This window comes from Papio anubis, chromosome 2 (genome assembly GCF_008728515.1).
Source record: "Papio anubis isolate 15944 chromosome 2, Panubis1.0, whole genome shotgun sequence".
Taxonomy (NCBI): Eukaryota; Metazoa; Chordata; class Mammalia; order Primates; family Cercopithecidae; genus Papio; species Papio anubis.
The window spans coordinates 60,927,504-60,945,630 of record NC_044977.1 but is presented as its reverse complement, the minus strand read 5'-3'; the positions used below and the strand labels follow the sequence as shown (position 1 = coordinate 60,945,630).

The window sequence follows — 18,127 nt, the reverse complement described above, 5'->3', positions numbered from 1 at the left end:
TCACTGGGGATATAGAATTCTAAGTTACTATTTTGCTTCTTTCTGCGCATGATATTAAAGATGCCATTTCATTATCTTCTGGACTGCATTGTTTCTTGCAAAAAGTCAGTGGTACATCTTACTTTGTTTCTTTGTAAGATGTCTTTTTCTTTGGCTGCTTTTAAGACTCTTAAAGAATCTCTGATTGTAATTGTGATATACATTGTTATAGTTTTTTTATGCTTATTCTACTTTGGACTCATTGAGCTTCTTGGATCTGTAGGTTTACAGATTCCATCAAATTTGGGGATTTTTCAGTAATTAATTTTGTATCTCCTGTCCCATCTTTTGTTTCTGGGATTCCAGTTACATACGATAGAACCCTGTGTTCCCATGGGTCACTGAGGCCCTGTTCATTATTTTTGAGCTTTATTTTTCCTCTGAGCTTTAGTTCAGATCATTTCTACTATGTCTTTAAGTTATATGATTGATCTTTTTTTTCTGGAGGGTCCAATCAACTGTTATTCTCATCTAGTTAGTTTTTTTATTCCTGATATTGTGTTTCTCAGTTTAGAAGTTCCATTTGACTTTTTCTGTATTTTTCATTTATCACTTCATTGTGTCCATATTTTAATTGAAATCTCATACATATTTACAGAGCTGTTTTAAAATCTTTGTCTGGTAATTCCATTATTTCTATTATACCTGGGTCTGATTCTATTGACTAATTTGTCTCCTGGTTATGGGTCACATTTTCCTGCTACTCAGAGTGTCTAGTACTTTTTAATTAGATGAAAGGCATTATGAACATTATGTTGCTGAGTATCTGGATTTTGCTGTCTTCTTCTAAAGACTGCTGAAGGTTATTTTGGCAAGCAGTAAACATTTCTTGCAAATGAGATTTTAAAGGCTTATTTTTATGATCTGTTAAGATAAGTCGAATGTAGCCTTTACCTTAGAGCTAATTTAGTCATCCTACTGAGACATAACCCTTTTGGGTGTCTCTAATGAATGCATGAGGTGTTTAATGCAGTCTCCCAATATGGTTGGAACTTAAACATCTCCCAACCCTGTGTGAGATCTGGGAAAGGTTTAGCTCACAGTTATCCAGTCACTTCCATTGCCCAGCCTTGTGAAGCTTCACCATTTGCATGAACATCTTAGCATTCAGCAAAAATTCAAGAAGAATCCTATGCATATTTCTGGAACTATTTTTTATACATGATTCTCTCCTCCTGGTGCTCTGTACCACAAATGTCAGTAACTTTGTTCTCCACAAATTCCAATATTTATCCCTTCAACTCAGAAGTCCTGCTGGGCTTTGATTATGTTTCATCTCTCTGTGGCATAGTCCAGAAAGTACCTTCAGGCTAAACTTGGAGTGAGCTTAGGAATTATCTTGTCTGTTGTCCTTCTCTCAGGAGCCACAGTCCTACAATACCGGTTGTCCAACAACCAAAAATCATTATTTTAAATTTTTTTCAATTTTCTGGGTTTCTTTATGGTGGGAGAGCAAGGATAGAGCTAGAAAGAACTTGAAAGGAAAGTCCACATCCTTCCCTTTTGTAGATGAAGCAACAGAGACTCAGGGTGGAGTTGCAATATGCTCAAGGTCACACAGCTACTGGTGAAAGCATCAAGCGCAGAAGCTGTTTTCGAAGTGCAAAGTCTTTCTCACTCCAGCATGCTGCCTCTTGCAGAATGATTGGTAGAGTATAGTATATTAGTTTCCTAGGGCTGTTGTAACAAATTATTACGAGCTAGGAAACTTAACACCATAGAAATTTTTTCTCCCTGGCCGGGAGTGGTGGATCATGCCAGTAATCCCAGCACATTGGGAGGCCAAGGCGGGCAGATCACTTGAGGTCAGAAGTTTGAGGCCAGCCTGGCCAACATGGTAAAACCCCGTCTCTACTAACAATATAAAAATCAGCCAGGCGTGGTGGCACTTGCCTATATTCCCAGCTATTTGAGAGGCTGAGGCAGGAGAATCACTTGAACCCAGGAGGTCGAAGTTGCAGTGAGCCAAGATCACACCACTGCACTCCAGCTTGGGTGACAGAGTGAGACTCCATAAAAAAAAAGAAAGAAAGGAAAGAAGGAAAGAAAGAAAAGGAAAGGAAAGGAAAGGAGGAAGGGAGGAAGGGAGGGAGGGAGGGAGGGAAGGAGGAAGGAAGGAAGGAAGGGAGGAAGGGAGGGAGGAAGGAAGGAAGAAAGAGAGTGGAGAGAGAGAGAGAAAGAAAGAAAGAAAGAAAGAAAAGAAAGAAAGAAAGAAAGAAAGAAAGAAAGAAAGAAAGAAAGAAAGAAAGAGAGAGAGAGAGAGAAAAGAGAGAGAGAGAGAGAGAGAGAGAAAGAGAGAAAGAAAGAGAGAAAGAAAGAGAGAAAGAAAGAAAGAAAGAAAGAAAGAAAGAAAGAAAGAAAGAAAGAAAGAAAGAAAGAAAGAAAGAAAGAAAGAAAGAAAGAAAGAAAATTTATTCTTTCCCAACTCTATAGACCAGAAATCCAAAACCAAAGTGTTGGTAGGGCTAGTTCCTTCTGAAGGTTCTGAAGGAGAATCCATTCTACAACTCTCTCTTAGTTTTGGTGATTGTTTGAAATCCTTGATGTTAGTTCACTTGCAGACAAATCACTCCAATTTTTGCCTTGTTTTCACATGGCCTTATCCTATCCTCTGTTTATGTCTTCTCTTCTTCTTATAAGGACACTTGTCATTGGATTTAGGGTTCACCCAGTAAACTCAGGATGATTTTATCTAGAGATCCTTCACTGAATTACATCCACACATACCTTTTCTCCAAATCGGGGTACATTCACAGGTACTAGGGGTTAGGACGTGGACATATACTTTTTGGGAGGGGGCACAATTCAACTTTCAAAAGGTAGAAAAGGGGAAGGGTAAATAATGCAGTCAAAGTCACAATTTGGGAATATTTGCCTCATATAAAAGCAGATATTGAGGTTTCCCCTAGCTGAATCTATTTTGGAGAATTTGAAAGGGTTTCCATCTAGGACCATGAAGGAAAAAATATGCAAAAGCAGGTTGATAATGTTGTATTTCACCTGGGCACAATCATGGTACTGGCTTATACCTCACTACATTCATTACGTGCATCACGCATTTAACATCACTGTTAATTTGGCCAAATAACCCAAGATGCAACAAGGAATTATTGCTTTCTTTAATCTAACCTCTTCTGTCTCTAATAACCATATCAGTCATGACTAGAGGCTTGAATCCTGAAAACAGGGATATGTAGTAAAGATAAATTACTGAAAAGCCCTTACCTATAATAGGAGGAAAGTCATTACTATAACAATTGTGTTTGCTGAGATGACCCAGTGCCAGTTTCAGAGTCTTCATTAGGTCAAAAGGAAAGGACATCTAATTGCTATCCTAGCTATCATTTTTTACTAACCACTGAACTGTGGTTTTTGTTTTTTAGTATAAAGTCTTTTTAAAAATTTTTTTCCAACTTTCTTAGTAGGTTCAGATGGTGCATTGTGAGACAAAGGCAAAAGCAACAGGGAGAATCATCTCATGAGAAAAATTAGCAATAAAGCACTGTGACAGGACAGCAAAGACACTTTGTTAAAAAATTATTTCCACCGGAATAATTTGACAGTGTTAATTTGTTAAGAAAAAAATCTCTAGAACAGATACCACCCTGAGATCCTTAAGCAGTTCTCTGAAACTTTGTTAATACAAACACTTCCACTACATTGCAATTGGGAATACATCTTTCAACCCACATTTTGCCTGGGTTATAAGTCCTATTGGGTACTGAGCAGAGGCAGTCAATTTGGTTTGCTTTATGATCTGAACCAAACACAAACATTAAGTGAGGTCAAATAACACACCCCACTGGCAATCCTCAAATCTCTAAAGCTGATTTAAAAGAGACTGGGAAATTGAGCTCAACAGAAATGGCAAAAATAAGGAAGTTCATTTTTAACAAACAAGGAAGCCTACCAATACCAATCTCCATTGTGCCACAGATGCCTCACTGTGCCCAAATTGGATTGGAATGCACAAGCCAAAAAGCACAAGCACAACTGCCCCTCCACCCCCCCAAGAAATCACAATTTGGCAGAAGGGAAAGATTTAGAGGAATGTTAACTTAATGCACCTAAAATTCAAATCCTGATTAGAAAAGGGTATTCTGGATATGACAATTTAAGGTAGGTAAAGAGAGTTACAAATACGCCCAAAGTAATTGGAAAATGAGCCTAATACCAAGAGAATTACAGAATATTGGTGATGGAAGAGAATTAGAGAATAATTTTTACCTTAAAGTATAGATCCTGAGTTCAGAAAGAAGCAGTTACTTGCCCAAGGTCATAGTGTCTAAAACTAAAATGGGATTAGAACCCACATCCTTTTGAGTCTGGTGCTCTCTCTACTCTGCAATCAATTGTTCTCAAGGGGGATGTTCAGAGTTTCTTGAAGTTCACAACTGGGCCTCCTTTCTTTCTCTCTCCTCCTCTTCCTTATCTCATTCTTTTCCCAAGCTTTTATTCTCATTGACAGACTTAGTCATCCAAATGTATTTCTCCAGTTTTGACATCTCTGAACTCCAGACTTAGAATCAACAGTTCTATTTCTGGGTCTCCCAAGCAGCTCAAACTTAACATGTGCAAATGTAAACATCTGCCCCCCATTCTTCCCACTACAGGCTTGTTCCTCCCTGCTTGTTCTCTATCTACCAGATGGAACTATCATCTTACCAGTGTCAGTCTTGAATTTGTATCTTTTCTTTACCCTTTCCCTACATCCAACCATCAGTAAGACCTCCTAAGTGTATCTCAAAAACATCTATCCACTTTCTCTGACTCCAGCTTAGTCCAAGCCACCAACATCTTCCTCCTGGACTGCCTCCTAACCTCTCTCTCTCTCTGTTCTGATTTTTCCACTTCCAGTTCATTTGCCACACAGCAGCCAGAGTGATCTTTTAAATACATTCCATTTACAATAAAATCTAAACTCTTCACCATTGCCTATAAGATCAAGCATTATTTGGCCCCTTACTTCTCTAATCTCATAGCATGCCACCTTCTTCCTTGACCCCTCCGCTCCTGGCATAGTGAACTCTCTAAATTCCCAAAATGCACTGTGCTTTTTCTAGTGCAGGGCCTTTGCACATGCTGCTCCCACTGTCAGAAGTGTTCTTCTTTTCATTGTGAAAGGCTAGTTCCTTTGATAATTCGGGGCTCATGTTATGTGTCACTTATAAAAAAGAGGCCTTTCCCGATCACTCATCTCAATGAGGTTTTCTTTTTAATTTAACCTTTCATTTTCAATTAATCATTAATATTTCAGAAAGTATATCAACATTGCCTAACATGCTGTTTTACACACAATAGATATATGATCAATGTTTGACATAAATATACATATCTTTAAAATATTTGGTTTAACCAGCTAAATTTTTAATATTTTATGAACTAGTTAGCCCTAAGTCATGAATTTACCTGCTTTTTTTTTTTTTTTTTTTTTTTTTGAGACAGAGTTTCACTCTTGGTGGCCATGCTGGAGAGCACTGGTGCGATCTCAGCTCACTGCAACCTCTGACTTCCAGGTTCAAGAGATTCTCCTGCCTCAGCCTCTTGAGTAGCTGGGATTACAGGCTCTTGCCACCACGCTCAGCTAATTTTTGTATTTTTAGTAGAGACAGGGTTTTGCCATGTTGGCCAGGGTGGTCTCGAACTCCTGACCCCAGGTGATCCACCCGCCTCACCCTCCCAAAGGGATTACAGGCGCAAGTCAGTATGCCCGGCCAGATTTACTTATTTTTTATGAGATTTAAAACATTTTTTAGAGATAGAGTTCTGCTATGTTGCCCAGGCTGGAGTGAAGTAGCTATTCATAGGCATGATTGTTGCACACTACAGTGTTGAACTTCTGGGTTCAAGTGATCTTCCCACCTCAGCCTCCCAAGTAGCTGGGACTACAGGCACGTACCACTGAGTCCAGTGTATTTTTATAAGATTTTTAAAAAGATTACACATTCTAAATTATGACATCCACATGCCATTTACTTTTGTGTGGAATTAAAAGGTGATATTTTAAATGATGGGAATGAACAACTTGACATGTATATCAGTAACCTCTAAACATCTATTTCAAACATCTATTAACTGAAAGTCATGATTCCTCCAGCTCTTATACTAAGAACTTCCAGACATTAGAGCAATATACATATTCCAAAAGTGACCTAGTTCAATTTGACAAGTAAATAATTTTCCTATGTTTAGGTAAATTTGAAAAACATACATAATTACTACCTCATCCTAGTTAGAATCTCATTTATATTTATTCCACTATGTTCATGATTTTGTGACAAATTTAAAAGACATCGTATTATTAAAAGTATATAAGATTAGCTCCCTCAACTCACTATGTCTAGTAATCATTCTGAATAAATAGGCACTGGCTTTGAATATGGCCTGTTCCAGTTTATGGACAGTTGTAGGCAAGTAAAGTTGTTGGGCAAAGAGGTGAGGTGAGCTGTAGGATGACTGAGGGTAAATTGTCACTACTGTATATAAAGAAGACAAATGAGATGTAGGAAGAGATCTGTTATAATACTATATATGACATATCTATGTTTTTCATATATTTCAGAATTAGAGAAACAAAGGTATGTAATCTTTTCTAAGATGTATAGATGACTTACTTTTAATAATATTTCTTGATTTATAATGTAAATAAGATTAAACGAATATGGGTTACTCTTGAATTTCAAAATTGGCACATGTAAATGAGCATTTTAATACAAATAATTAGAATATATTTATACCGTATATAAATCTACACAATGGAAGATACTACTAAAATTTTGCTCTATAGCACCTTACCCTAGAAAAAATAGAATTCTGGATTTCTCTTTAAAAAAATCACTGAGAATAATTAGATGACTGTAAAATAGGTTTTCCCATTACAATACTGCTTCTGTCATTCAAACTTCTGACAACAGTTGTAGCTGGAGACTGAAGCACTTTATGAGAAAGCCTCATTCTTCCATCAGCTGGGTCACATCCAAAGTATTTCACCTGAATTTCTTGGCCAACTTCTAATCCTAGGGCAGTAGGATGTTTAATCTTTCATTGATCAACTTGTGTGTTATAAAGCAGTACCACAGTCATATTTGGATATAATTTTACCATTACACCAGTATCTCTGCTTTCAGTTATTGTGGCGGTATACCCTGCTCCAAATTCTAATTGCTGTTCCTGATCTTCCTTGCAGATTTCGGCAATGAAGTCTCTTGCCTCATGCATAGCACTGGGTGTTGATGCAAATATAGAAAACGTTTCTTCATCCACCTGACTAATAGTTACAACTGTTTCAACCTGATGTTTTTTAAGTTATATCCACCCAGTCCAACAAGTTTTTCCAGTTTTGATAATGGAACCTGAACAGTTTCTACAACAGGTCCATTTTCTTTTCTAGATGTTTGAGATTTTGAAATAGTTTTGTTCATGATCTGTAATATCTCCTTTTTTGCCACTGAAGCTTGTTGAATAGCCTCCATTACAATTTTCATTGGTATTCCAGGTAATTTAATATCAGCGTGTAATGCAGTTATCCCTTTATTAGTGCCAGCTATTTTGAAGTCCATGTCACCACTGTAATCTTCAAGTCCCAGAATATCTGTTAGAAAATGATAATCTTCTATTTCACCCTTCTCAAGATCGGTTTTGGTGGCCAATCCCATTGCTACGCCTGTGACAGTAGGTGAAATTGGACCCCCTGAATCCATTAACGCTAAACTTCCACCCCATGCAGATGCCATAGAACATGGCCCATTTGACTCTAGGACTTGAGATGTAACTCTTACAGTGATAAGAAAATATTTGGGAATAACATTTTACAAAGCTTTCTCAGCAAGAGCACCATGCCCAAGTTCTCTTCTATTTAAACCAGTGACTTTGACAATTTCATTAGTTGCATAAGAAGGAAACTCATAGTATCCCATATATCCCATTTATAGCTATTATAACTTGATCCAACTTAATACTGGATTCTAATGAATCAAATGTAACAGTACAAAGCACCTGTGTTGTCCTCTTTGAAATAATTCTGATCCATGAAGGGTTTTAAACATATCTACCTCACAAGCTATATTCCTAAGTAAAGTCAAATCCCGACCATGGCATCTTTTGTATTCATTCAAAATAATACTTCTAAAAACTTCCTTTGCAACAACATTGAATAATTCTATTATTTCATATAGGTCAACCTCTGGAAATATTTCTTTTAGTTGCTCCTCTGTATCTAATCTTATTTTGTTAACAGCTTCATCTCTGGAAATTTTATCATGTTCACAATCTGTAAAAACTGCATAGAGTCTCTCCATAGCAAGTTTATAAGCATGTTTCACAATCTCTGGTGAAGGGGTAAGTAACTTCTGAGGTGTCCTCTTGGTAACACCAATTTCTTTACCGACTTCTGGATGCCCTGAATTATTTGTTGGGTATATTTCACTCCCACTTTGACAGCATGGCAAAAGTCCTGCTGTAAAATGTTCTCTGCAGAGGCTTCCAACATGACAATCTGACTTTTAGGTGCTCCAGCAACCACTACATTTAAAGTACTAGAAGACATTTCTTTTCTTGTTGGGTTAACAACACATTCTCCATCAGTCATTCCTGTTCATACTGCCCCAACAGGTCCATTCCAAAGAATATCTGATCATGAGAGGGCTACAGAGACGCCATTAATTGCTAAGACATCAAGCTCATTAATACCATCTACAGCTAACAGATTACACAGAACCTGTATATCATAGAAGTAGCCAGCTGGAAAGATAGGTCTAATTGAACAATCTATTATTCAACTTGTAAGAATTTTTTTAATCAGAAGTACCAATCTCTCTTCTCAGAGGGTTTGTGGGAATTCTACCTGCTGCAGCAGCCTTTTGTCTGTAGTCAACCACCAAAGGCATAAACTGGGAAGGTGAAGGTTTTGTTTTACTGACCGCTGTGACCATTACTGCAGTGTCACCTGACTGTACTACAGCAGAGCCATCTGCAAATCTGGCCAGCTTTCCAGAGGATATTTCTAATTTCCTGTTGCCCAAGTCCATGGCCACAGCTCAAGACCCTGCGCTACTCAATAGTGCTCACACCTGCAACTGGATGAGTGCCCGATCCCACCCTGGCAGACAGAAGGGACCATCGCTCAGTGGCCAGAGCTGGAGGCTCAGTGAGGTCTTAGCTTCCTCTTGCTATCCTCTGTAGCTATGCCTTAGTGTTTCCTTCACAGCACTTATTACAATTTGTAGTCATTTACTGATGTGATTATCGGTTATTATCCCTCATGAGTCTCACAGCTAAATGACAGCAGGGATCAAGTCTGTCTTCCTCCCTGTGTCACAGTTGTATCTGGCACCAAGCACATACAAGGCATTTGATAAGTATTCTTTAACATAATGAAAATGAAGTACATTTATAACACTGTTCTTTCTACCCAAAGAGAACACAAAAGATTATGGACTTCCATTCTGTGTCAATATATTCAACAGGATAGAAGAAATATCACAACTGAGGGCTGCAAAACACTGAAAGTTATCAACGCTTGTTCTCTAGAGATCCTTGTTAAACAATGTCCCATCCATCAAGGGTGAATTAAATTTGTCCCTGGCTTGAGGACAGAATAAGATGACTTCACCTGGCCCCTTATAAACTTATAATTTTATGAAAAATCCATAAGCTCTCATCTTTCCAGCACTCTGATAACGAGGTAATTACCCTTTTAATGAAAAAGGAACCCTTTTTATATCTGTCCCCATTGAATTATGGACCTCAAAATTGAATTGGAGTCTAATAGACATCAAGCACAACTACCTGCCAGTTCCTAACAAGGATGAGGGGAAAAAAAAAAAGAAAAACATAGTGATATCAGGGGAGCCAAGGGGCAGTGTGACAGGGTGTCCTTCCTGCCTTCTCTGATAACCCTTTGCTATCAACACCAGTTCTGCCTTTTGTGCCTTACTCAGTTTGTGAGCCAGACTGCAACAGTAGAAAAGTCATTAGTCACCCTTCCCTATCTGTTCCATGGGCTTTGAAATGAAGCCCCGGTTCAGGTTCCCATTTAAGTGACTCTCTCCATTCCTACTATGTTGACCTTAATCAAAGCGCTGGGCTCGGTCCTGACAACACATTCAGATCCCACACTGCACTAGCCCTGCTCCAGAATCTCAATCTATTTTCCCAGTGTCCTCATGTAAATTTTTTAAATTGTGTATCAAAATAAATTATACATCCAAAAAAAAAAAAAAAAAAGACCTGTCAAAGCCCCTGTCACCAGCCTCTTCCGCTACTGACTGAGCTCTTACATGGAAGGACTAATTAATGGAACCACAACACCAACACCCCACAGGAATTGCACCCAGAGTCCACAATCTATACTCCTTCCCCATGCTCCTTCAGTTTATCGATGCTGCTTAATTATCAGTAGTGGCTCAGATTAAGCCCTAAACATTTAGCTACCCTGTTCCACAGCCAAGACTGTTACTCTCACTCCTCCCTCCTAGGTCTTGCCTAACTCCCCCCATTTCAGATATTTTATAGCTGAGTCTATCCAAGTTGTCATCACAGCTAAATTCACACTTTTACTTGCTCTCCACATTTTAATCCTTTGTGATCTCTTTTTATGCAATTGCCAGTTTAGAGGCATAATCTTGTGAACCTTTTACCTTCTGGACAGTAGCATTGGAAAGTTCATTACTTTCAGTTACGATACAACATTGAGTGACAAATGCAGCTTCAGAAAGCGGAACAACTTTTTTCTCCTTGAGAGTCTTTGCACAACTTTCCATATTTGGAACCCAAGGACATTTCCTTTCTCTCTCTGCTAACGTGGAGTACAGAAAGGTTACATTAGCTAATAAAAGCCCTCTGCTGACAAAAGATGCTTTTGAAAAGTCACTCGAAAATGGAGCTCTGTCGATAGCTTTATTAAAATAAAATGCCACATCTTTGTGAAGTTAAAAGTCTCTGGATTGTGGTTAAAAGTCTGGTCTGCTCCAAATACAATGGAAAGTCTTTTAAAAGCCATGTGTTTCTTAAGCTGGCCTCACCATGCATAACAGCTAGACTAAAAATCTAGACTCTCCCCGCCCATCCATCTTTTCTTTTCTGTGTCACGTACAGGTTCCCATGTGAAGGAAAGATCTCCAGAATAAGATGAGAGATAGCTTTTATAAGAACTCCAAATGATAGAAATTATGGAAATCATGATATTGAAATAATGTCTTCCAAGTTAAAACAATCAGGTACATTTTTGCTTATCAGATAGGCAAGAATAGTTAAATTTGAATGTTGGTCAGAATTCAAGGAAGTGTTATTCCCACATATGTTGCTAGAAGAGTAGTACATTTGTACCGCCTTTCTAATGGGAATTTTGATAGTGTATATTAAAGTGTGAAGTGCAGATGTCCTTAAATTCAGTGATTCCTCTTCAAGGTATGCTACATACTTGCACATGTATAGAAAGCAGCCTCTACACGATGCTCATTACAGCATTGTTCATTATAGTAAAAATATTGAGACTCATCAAAATGCCTATCATCAGGGCAATGATTTATGCACATATATGCAGCAATTTAAAATAATGAGGAAGACTTACACTACAATGACCTAGGAAGATATCTACACAACAATACAAATAGCATAATCCCACGTGTATTAAAAAGAGAAACCAAGGCCAGACACGGTGGCTCATGCTTGTAATCCCAGCATTTTGGGAGGCCATGGTGGGTGGATCACCTGAGGAGTTCGAGACCAGCCTGGCCAATGTAGTGAAACTCCGTCTCTACTAAAAAAAAATACAAAAATTAGCCGGGTGTGGTGGCATGCACCTGTAGTTCCAGCTACTCAGAAAGCTGAGGCAGAAGAATCACTTGAACCCGGGAGGCAGAGGTTGCAGTGAGCCGAGGTGGTGCCACTGCACTCCAGCCTGGGTGACAGAGCAAGACTCTGTCTCCAAAAAAACGAGTTAAATCTTTATATATAAAAATATATGCACAAAATAAATATATATTTATTTAAATGTATATAAAAAGGTTGTGAATAAAATATTTGCAAATTATATATCTGATAAAGTTGGGAAGAAAATATTTGTAAATAATTATCTGATACATGATTTGAGAAAATATATTATTCACAAATAGCTGATTACATATATGATGTATTTATTTGTAAGTTATATATATCTGATAATCATATATCTGATATATATCTAATAACATATACAAATATCTATATATATATTTGTAAATCACATATCACAATATATAAAGAATGCTTACAACTCAAAAAAAGGGCAAATAACCCAGTTAAAAAATAACAAAAGGTTTAAATAGACATTTCTCCAAAGAAGATATACGAATTGCCAATAGGCACATTAAAAAATGCTCAAGATCATTAGTCACTGGGAAAATCAAAGTCAAAATCACAATCAGAGAATACTTCATGCCCATTAAGATGCTTATGGTCAAAAAGACTGACAATATAACAAATGGCGACAAGGATGTGGAAAAGTTGGAATCCCCAAACTTTACTGATGGGAATGCAAAATGGTGCAGCTGCCGCAGAAAACAGTTTGGCAGTCCAACAAAAAGTTAAAGATAGTTACCATATCATCCATCAATTTCATTCCTAGATATATACCAAAGATAATTAAAAACAGGCATTTACATAAATACTTATACAATAATATTCATAAAGCATTATTCATAATAGCCAAAAATGGAAAACAACCCAAATGTCCATCAACTGATAAACAGATAAACAAAATATGGCATGCATAAAATATTATTCTGCCATAAAAAGGGATGAAATACTAACATATCTACAAAATGGATGATCCCTGAAGACATTATGCTAAAATGACACAAGTCAAACACAAAATGCTTTCCATATGATTCCATTTATATGAAATGTCCACAAGAGGCAAATCCATACGGACAGAAAGTAAATTAGTGGTTGCCAGGGGCTGAGGAGTGGGAGGAATGGGAAGTGACTACTAAAGGAATGATGAAAATGTTCTAAAATCAGATAGTTGCACAACTGTGTGAAAACACTAAGAACCACTGAACTGTACATTTTTAAAGAGTGAATTTTATGGCATGTGGATTATATCTCAATAGAGCTGTTATTTTAAAATAAATAAAAATTGTAAAAGGTCTTGAAAAGTACCTACCAAGCCAGTAACAGTGGTTATGTGGGGAAAGGGAATTAATATATTTTTAAGAGTAAGAATAGATTCACAAACCCTGGGCAATATGATGAGACCCCCGTCTCTACAAAACGTAAGTTAAAAGTTAACCGGGTATAGTGGAGCACACCTATAGTCCTAGCTACTCAGAGGCTGAGGTGGGAGGAGTTCGAGGCTCAGTGAGCCATGATTGCACCACTGCACTCCAACCTGAGTGAGAGAGCAAGATCCTGTCTCTGAGAAAAGAAAAAAAAGAAAAAGAATACATGTGTATTAGTCCATTCTCACACTGTTATGAAGAAATACCCAAGACTGGGTAACTTATAAAGGAAAGGGCTTTAATTGATTCACAGTTACGTATTGCTGCCGAGACCTCAGGAAACTTAGGATCGTGGCAGAAAGCAGAGGAGAAGCAGGCACCTTATTCACTAGGTGGAAGGACGAAGTGAATACAAGCAGCGAAAATGCCAGACACTTGTAAAACCATAATCTTATGAGAACTCACTATCACCAGAACAGCATGGGAGGAACCGCCCCCATGATCCAATTACCTCCACCTGGTCCGGCCCTTGACACATGAGGATTATGGGGATTACAATTCGAGTTGAGATTTCAGTGGGGACCCAGAACTAAACTATATCAACATTCACATATTTCTTTTTACTTACATAATTAAAAATACATTTGAAAAGAAAGAAAAGTCCTAAGCACCACTTGAAATGGTGGTGTATTATGAGAAATGTATAGCAGTGTGTTTTACTCTTTTTAATTTACAACCTAAGAATAAATATTTATTGTAGAAAATATGCATTTGAGGGCACTTTTCTAGGCCCTTGGTATATAAAAATGCATAAGCCATATTCCTTTTCTTCTAAGACTTTATGGTGCATATCAGAGTAGAGGCATGTACACAGCCAATTGTTAAATAGTGTGATAAATGCTATGCTACTAACATCTGTCTCTAGCTCTGGAAGCACAGGGACAAGGGACCCAGGGAAGAAGAGCTGAACTTTAAAAGATAAGCAGAAGTTAACCACGCAGAGAACAACTAAGGCAGATAGGCAGTGAGAACAATGCAGGAAAGGCCTGCCAGTATGCTGGTGCATGGAGTTTTCTAAGAACAGCGAACATCAGTGGCTGTGATCCTAAAAAAATGTCTTGTGGGCTGGGCATGGTGGCTCATGCCTATAATCCCAGCACTTTGGGAGGCCGAGGCGGGTGGATCATGAGGTCAGGAGATCGAGACCATCCTGGCTAACATGGTGAAACTGTGTCTCTACTAAAAATGCAAAAAAACAAAATTAGCTGGGCACGGTGGCAGGTGCCTGTAGTCCCAGTTAATCGGGAGGCTGAGGCAGGAGAATGCTGTGAACCTGGGAGGCAGAGCTTTCAGTGAGCTGAGATCGCGCCACTGCACTCCAGCCTGGGCGACAGAGTGAAACTCCATCTCAAAAAAAAAAAAAAAAAGTCTTGTTGGGGAGATTCTTGCAGATGAAAGGGTTGACTGGAATCAGACTAAAAAGAGCCTTAAGTAATACCTTGCTAAGGAGTAAGGTCCTTATTATATCGACTAGACCAGATGGAAAGAGACTAGAGACAGGGAACTCAGTTAGAGATTCCTGAATTAACCAGGCAGGAGAGATGAGCTTGTGAACAAGAATAGGGGCAGTGGCAGTGAAGTGGGAGATCAGATTCATGAAATCTTTCATAGAATAGGCAGGACTCTGTGGGAGGGAGAAGGGGATGTGGTAGTGACTCCCAGAAGCCATTAGTTGTCAGAGCACATATGGGAAGATTATAGTCAGACTTGTTTGCCCCTCAGGAAATAAAATGGAGCTGAAAGAAAGAGTTTCATGTCCAATAGGAGAAAATATGTCCTACGCTTCACATGCCTCTGGATAGACAGACTCTCTCAAGCTCTTGTGACATTATGTGCTGGTGCAAAGGATTATTTGTTAACATTAGTATTAAGCCAATAATGGAGTATGTACCATGCACTGTATCAAGTGCTTTACATGCATAATTTTATTGCATCCTCAGGACACTGTTTTGTAGAGATAGAAAACTAAGGCTTACTGATACTAAGAAACTAAGTTCAAACCCAGGCAGCCCTTCTTTAGAGGCCAATGTTATAAACTTCTGTGCTCTCCTGCCTCAGACAAGATGCCTCTGAGAGATTAAGTTAAGCAGCTTCACTTATTTACTTCCAACATAGTCAAGCCAGATAATAAACTCATCCTCCTTTCTCTCTCTGCTGATCCAATGCACATCCAGAGCATTCATCACTTTCTCCCAGTTGAGATCAAAGTGACTCTTCAATCTTTTCAGTGACTTTCAGGATGTCAGCAATGGCCCCGTGAGGCAGGTGCATCCATCAGTGAGCAGCACAGCTCTCTAGCCTTCCAGGGAATCCAGGCAATAATGAAGGGTATTCCAGCCATTCTTTTAGGCCAGTGAGATTATTCAACCTAATATTTGGAGATTCAGAGACCCACTATGGGAAATGTAGGTTGTTTTTTACTACCTAGCATATATTTACTCCTTCTTGGTTAACATCATCCCTTACTTTTATATGGAAGACTATATGTGGTCTAGGTTTGGTCCATGTAGTTGGGCTGAATGCACTTCATGTCTGCCTTCATGGGTGAGTGCATGATTCAGGCCTGACCAATCAGAGCATCTTATCTCCTTTTCCCTAGTAACTGGCTCAGGGTTGGGCATATGATGCAATTCATTCCACTGAGAGTCAAGTCCAGGACACTTTTTCAAATCGACCAGTAAGAAAAAAAGCCCTCTATTTCATATGTTTAGACATATAAAGAAGAATCCAGGGACATCAACAGGGCAAGACTCTCTCTGAGCAGGTAGCCAAAACAGAGGGATAAAGAACCAAAATACGGAAACATGGAAATGTTGAGCCCCTGAATCAAGCTGCTCCTGAAACCTAAGAAGAACTTTTCTGTTGGCTACACAAGCCAGTACATTTCCCTCAATGTTTAAGCTATTTTGAATATCTGACAACCAAAAACAAACAAACAAAATTAATCAGAATAAAGAAAAACTGAAAAAACTTGTCTCAAGAACAACTAGAAAGTTCTGAGTGGGCAGCTAGCTAGCTTGCTTGCAAAAGAAACATTTAGAGGGGGCCGCTACTTTCAAGGCATTTACCAGGAAGATCTACCTAGGAGAAGCAGCTAATGTAAGAGCTGTCACACCAGGAAATGCTCAGCATTGGCCTTTAAATAGTACATTACATAGAGGAGCTGTGGGGCCTCAGCAACCAAAGAGAAGGTTAAATAATCTCTGTGCCCATAGCGTGACTCCTGTCAGCCCAGCTTTCTCACATTCTGGTAAATACAATTTCTTGTATCCTGACATCACACATGTAAGTCGTCCCTCTCAAAATGTCCACCCTCATCAAGCCCAGGTGTTTAAATCCTAGGCATTTCAAGACTCACCTCTAGTTTCGCCTCCTCCAAGGAATCTTTCCTGGTCATTTCAGCCTTTATTGGCATCTTCTTTGAGTTCCTATAATGCTTAACCTTAATACCACCTAATGGGATCCAGGCAAAAGACTTGAGTTTGCATATTTGGTTGGGAAGATATTCCTGGAGTTTGATATTCATCTGTGTCAAAGGTCCATGGGGAGAACACAAAAAGAGGAATTTTAGGTTACTGCCAAGTCCACAACAGGTATGGATTTTAATATTGCAGGGAGAGAATGATAATATTCTATGATTTTGCAGTTCTACAGAGGGTATACGTAGGGAAAGAACACGTACTCGCCATGAGTGAGTCTAGGCACTTAGCCTTGAGTGGGGGCAACTGCAGCTTCCGTCATTCCTCCAGAGGGTTGAGAATTTATGCAGAGCTGTGGGTGCAGTGCTGTCAGACACCCTGCAGAGGTGATGCCAAGAGTAAGGCTAAATACGCCATTGTTGAGAGGGAGTCCAGAAAGTCAGACTTCAGCCAACACCAAAGAATCTATTGAACTGCTCTGATGGGAGGATCTACAAGAGCAATGCTGAATAGTAACATCCCTGATAAGAGACATCATGGAGAGTAGCTGCTGGACTTGTGGCCACAAACAACAAGAAAATCCTTTGCCTGGAGCTGCCTCTGCAAAGAGCAGTTAGACTCTAGCTGAAGAGTCTGACAGAGAAACACTCCCTAGCAGAGGCTCAGCTTCTTGCCTTTCCAGCATGAGAGGCTGTGTGGTTTTGTGTTCAAGATCACAGACTCTGAACTGACACACCTGGCTGGAATAATTCTCTTCCCCTGACTACTGTATGACCTTGGGGAAATCTCTTAATATCACTCTAAGCAACAGTTTTATCATTCATAAAATAAGGGTAATACTACCACCTCACAGGGATGTTAGACAGATAACATGAGATAATACATATAAATGGTTTTACTCCATGCCTGGCACAAGGTAAATGGCTCAGTAAGTGTTAGGCATCATCATCATTATTGTCATTATCCAGGGGAAGATTGTGGGGATTAGAAGGCACACTTGTTGGTATGTTGAGACATCTTCATTGAAAAGACAGAATAAGAAACTCCTCTCTGAAACCTAGAGCAGATGGTGGCCCAGGATTGACTGGGGACTCACACTGATCATTGAGAATCTACGCTGTAGAAACCTCAGATTCCTATTGCATAGGTGTCCTACAAAGAAAGGTTACAGAGATTCTATCTTGAATTGTTTGTGAATTTTTCCACATGCATTAGTTTTGCTGGATTATAGACTTCTATAACACAACTATATGTTTCACTTCTTATTAAATCTCTCACAGGGTCTAAGTCAAAGTCAAAGGACCATCATTGATCCGTTGATTGGCACTAGAGTGGTTGGCCTAGAGTGGGTGGACATAGTCATTCTCAGTTTCAGAAAATCTTGCACCCCATCAGAAAAGCATAAGAGGA

General features: G+C 38.9%; 1 long non-coding RNA gene and 1 pseudogene across 10 annotated transcripts in view; both read right to left on the bottom strand.

Moving 5' to 3' along the window:
* Positions 1-18,127, bottom strand: part of LOC110742272 — a 478,176-nt gene that overhangs the window by 134,066 nt on the left and 325,983 nt on the right. For 9 of the 10 annotated variants that reach the window (XR_004181876.1, XR_004181888.1, XR_004181892.1 and 6 more), the window contains exons 5-6: positions 16,981-17,095; positions 16,657-16,824 (exon numbers count right to left, since the gene is read on the bottom strand). This is a non-coding gene — a long non-coding RNA (uncharacterized LOC110742272). The remainder of the gene's footprint in view (positions 1-16,656; positions 16,825-16,980; positions 17,096-18,127) is intronic. The other variant, XR_004181875.1, reaches the window with a different exon arrangement.
* Positions 6,874-9,156, bottom strand: LOC101023231 (annotated as a pseudogene).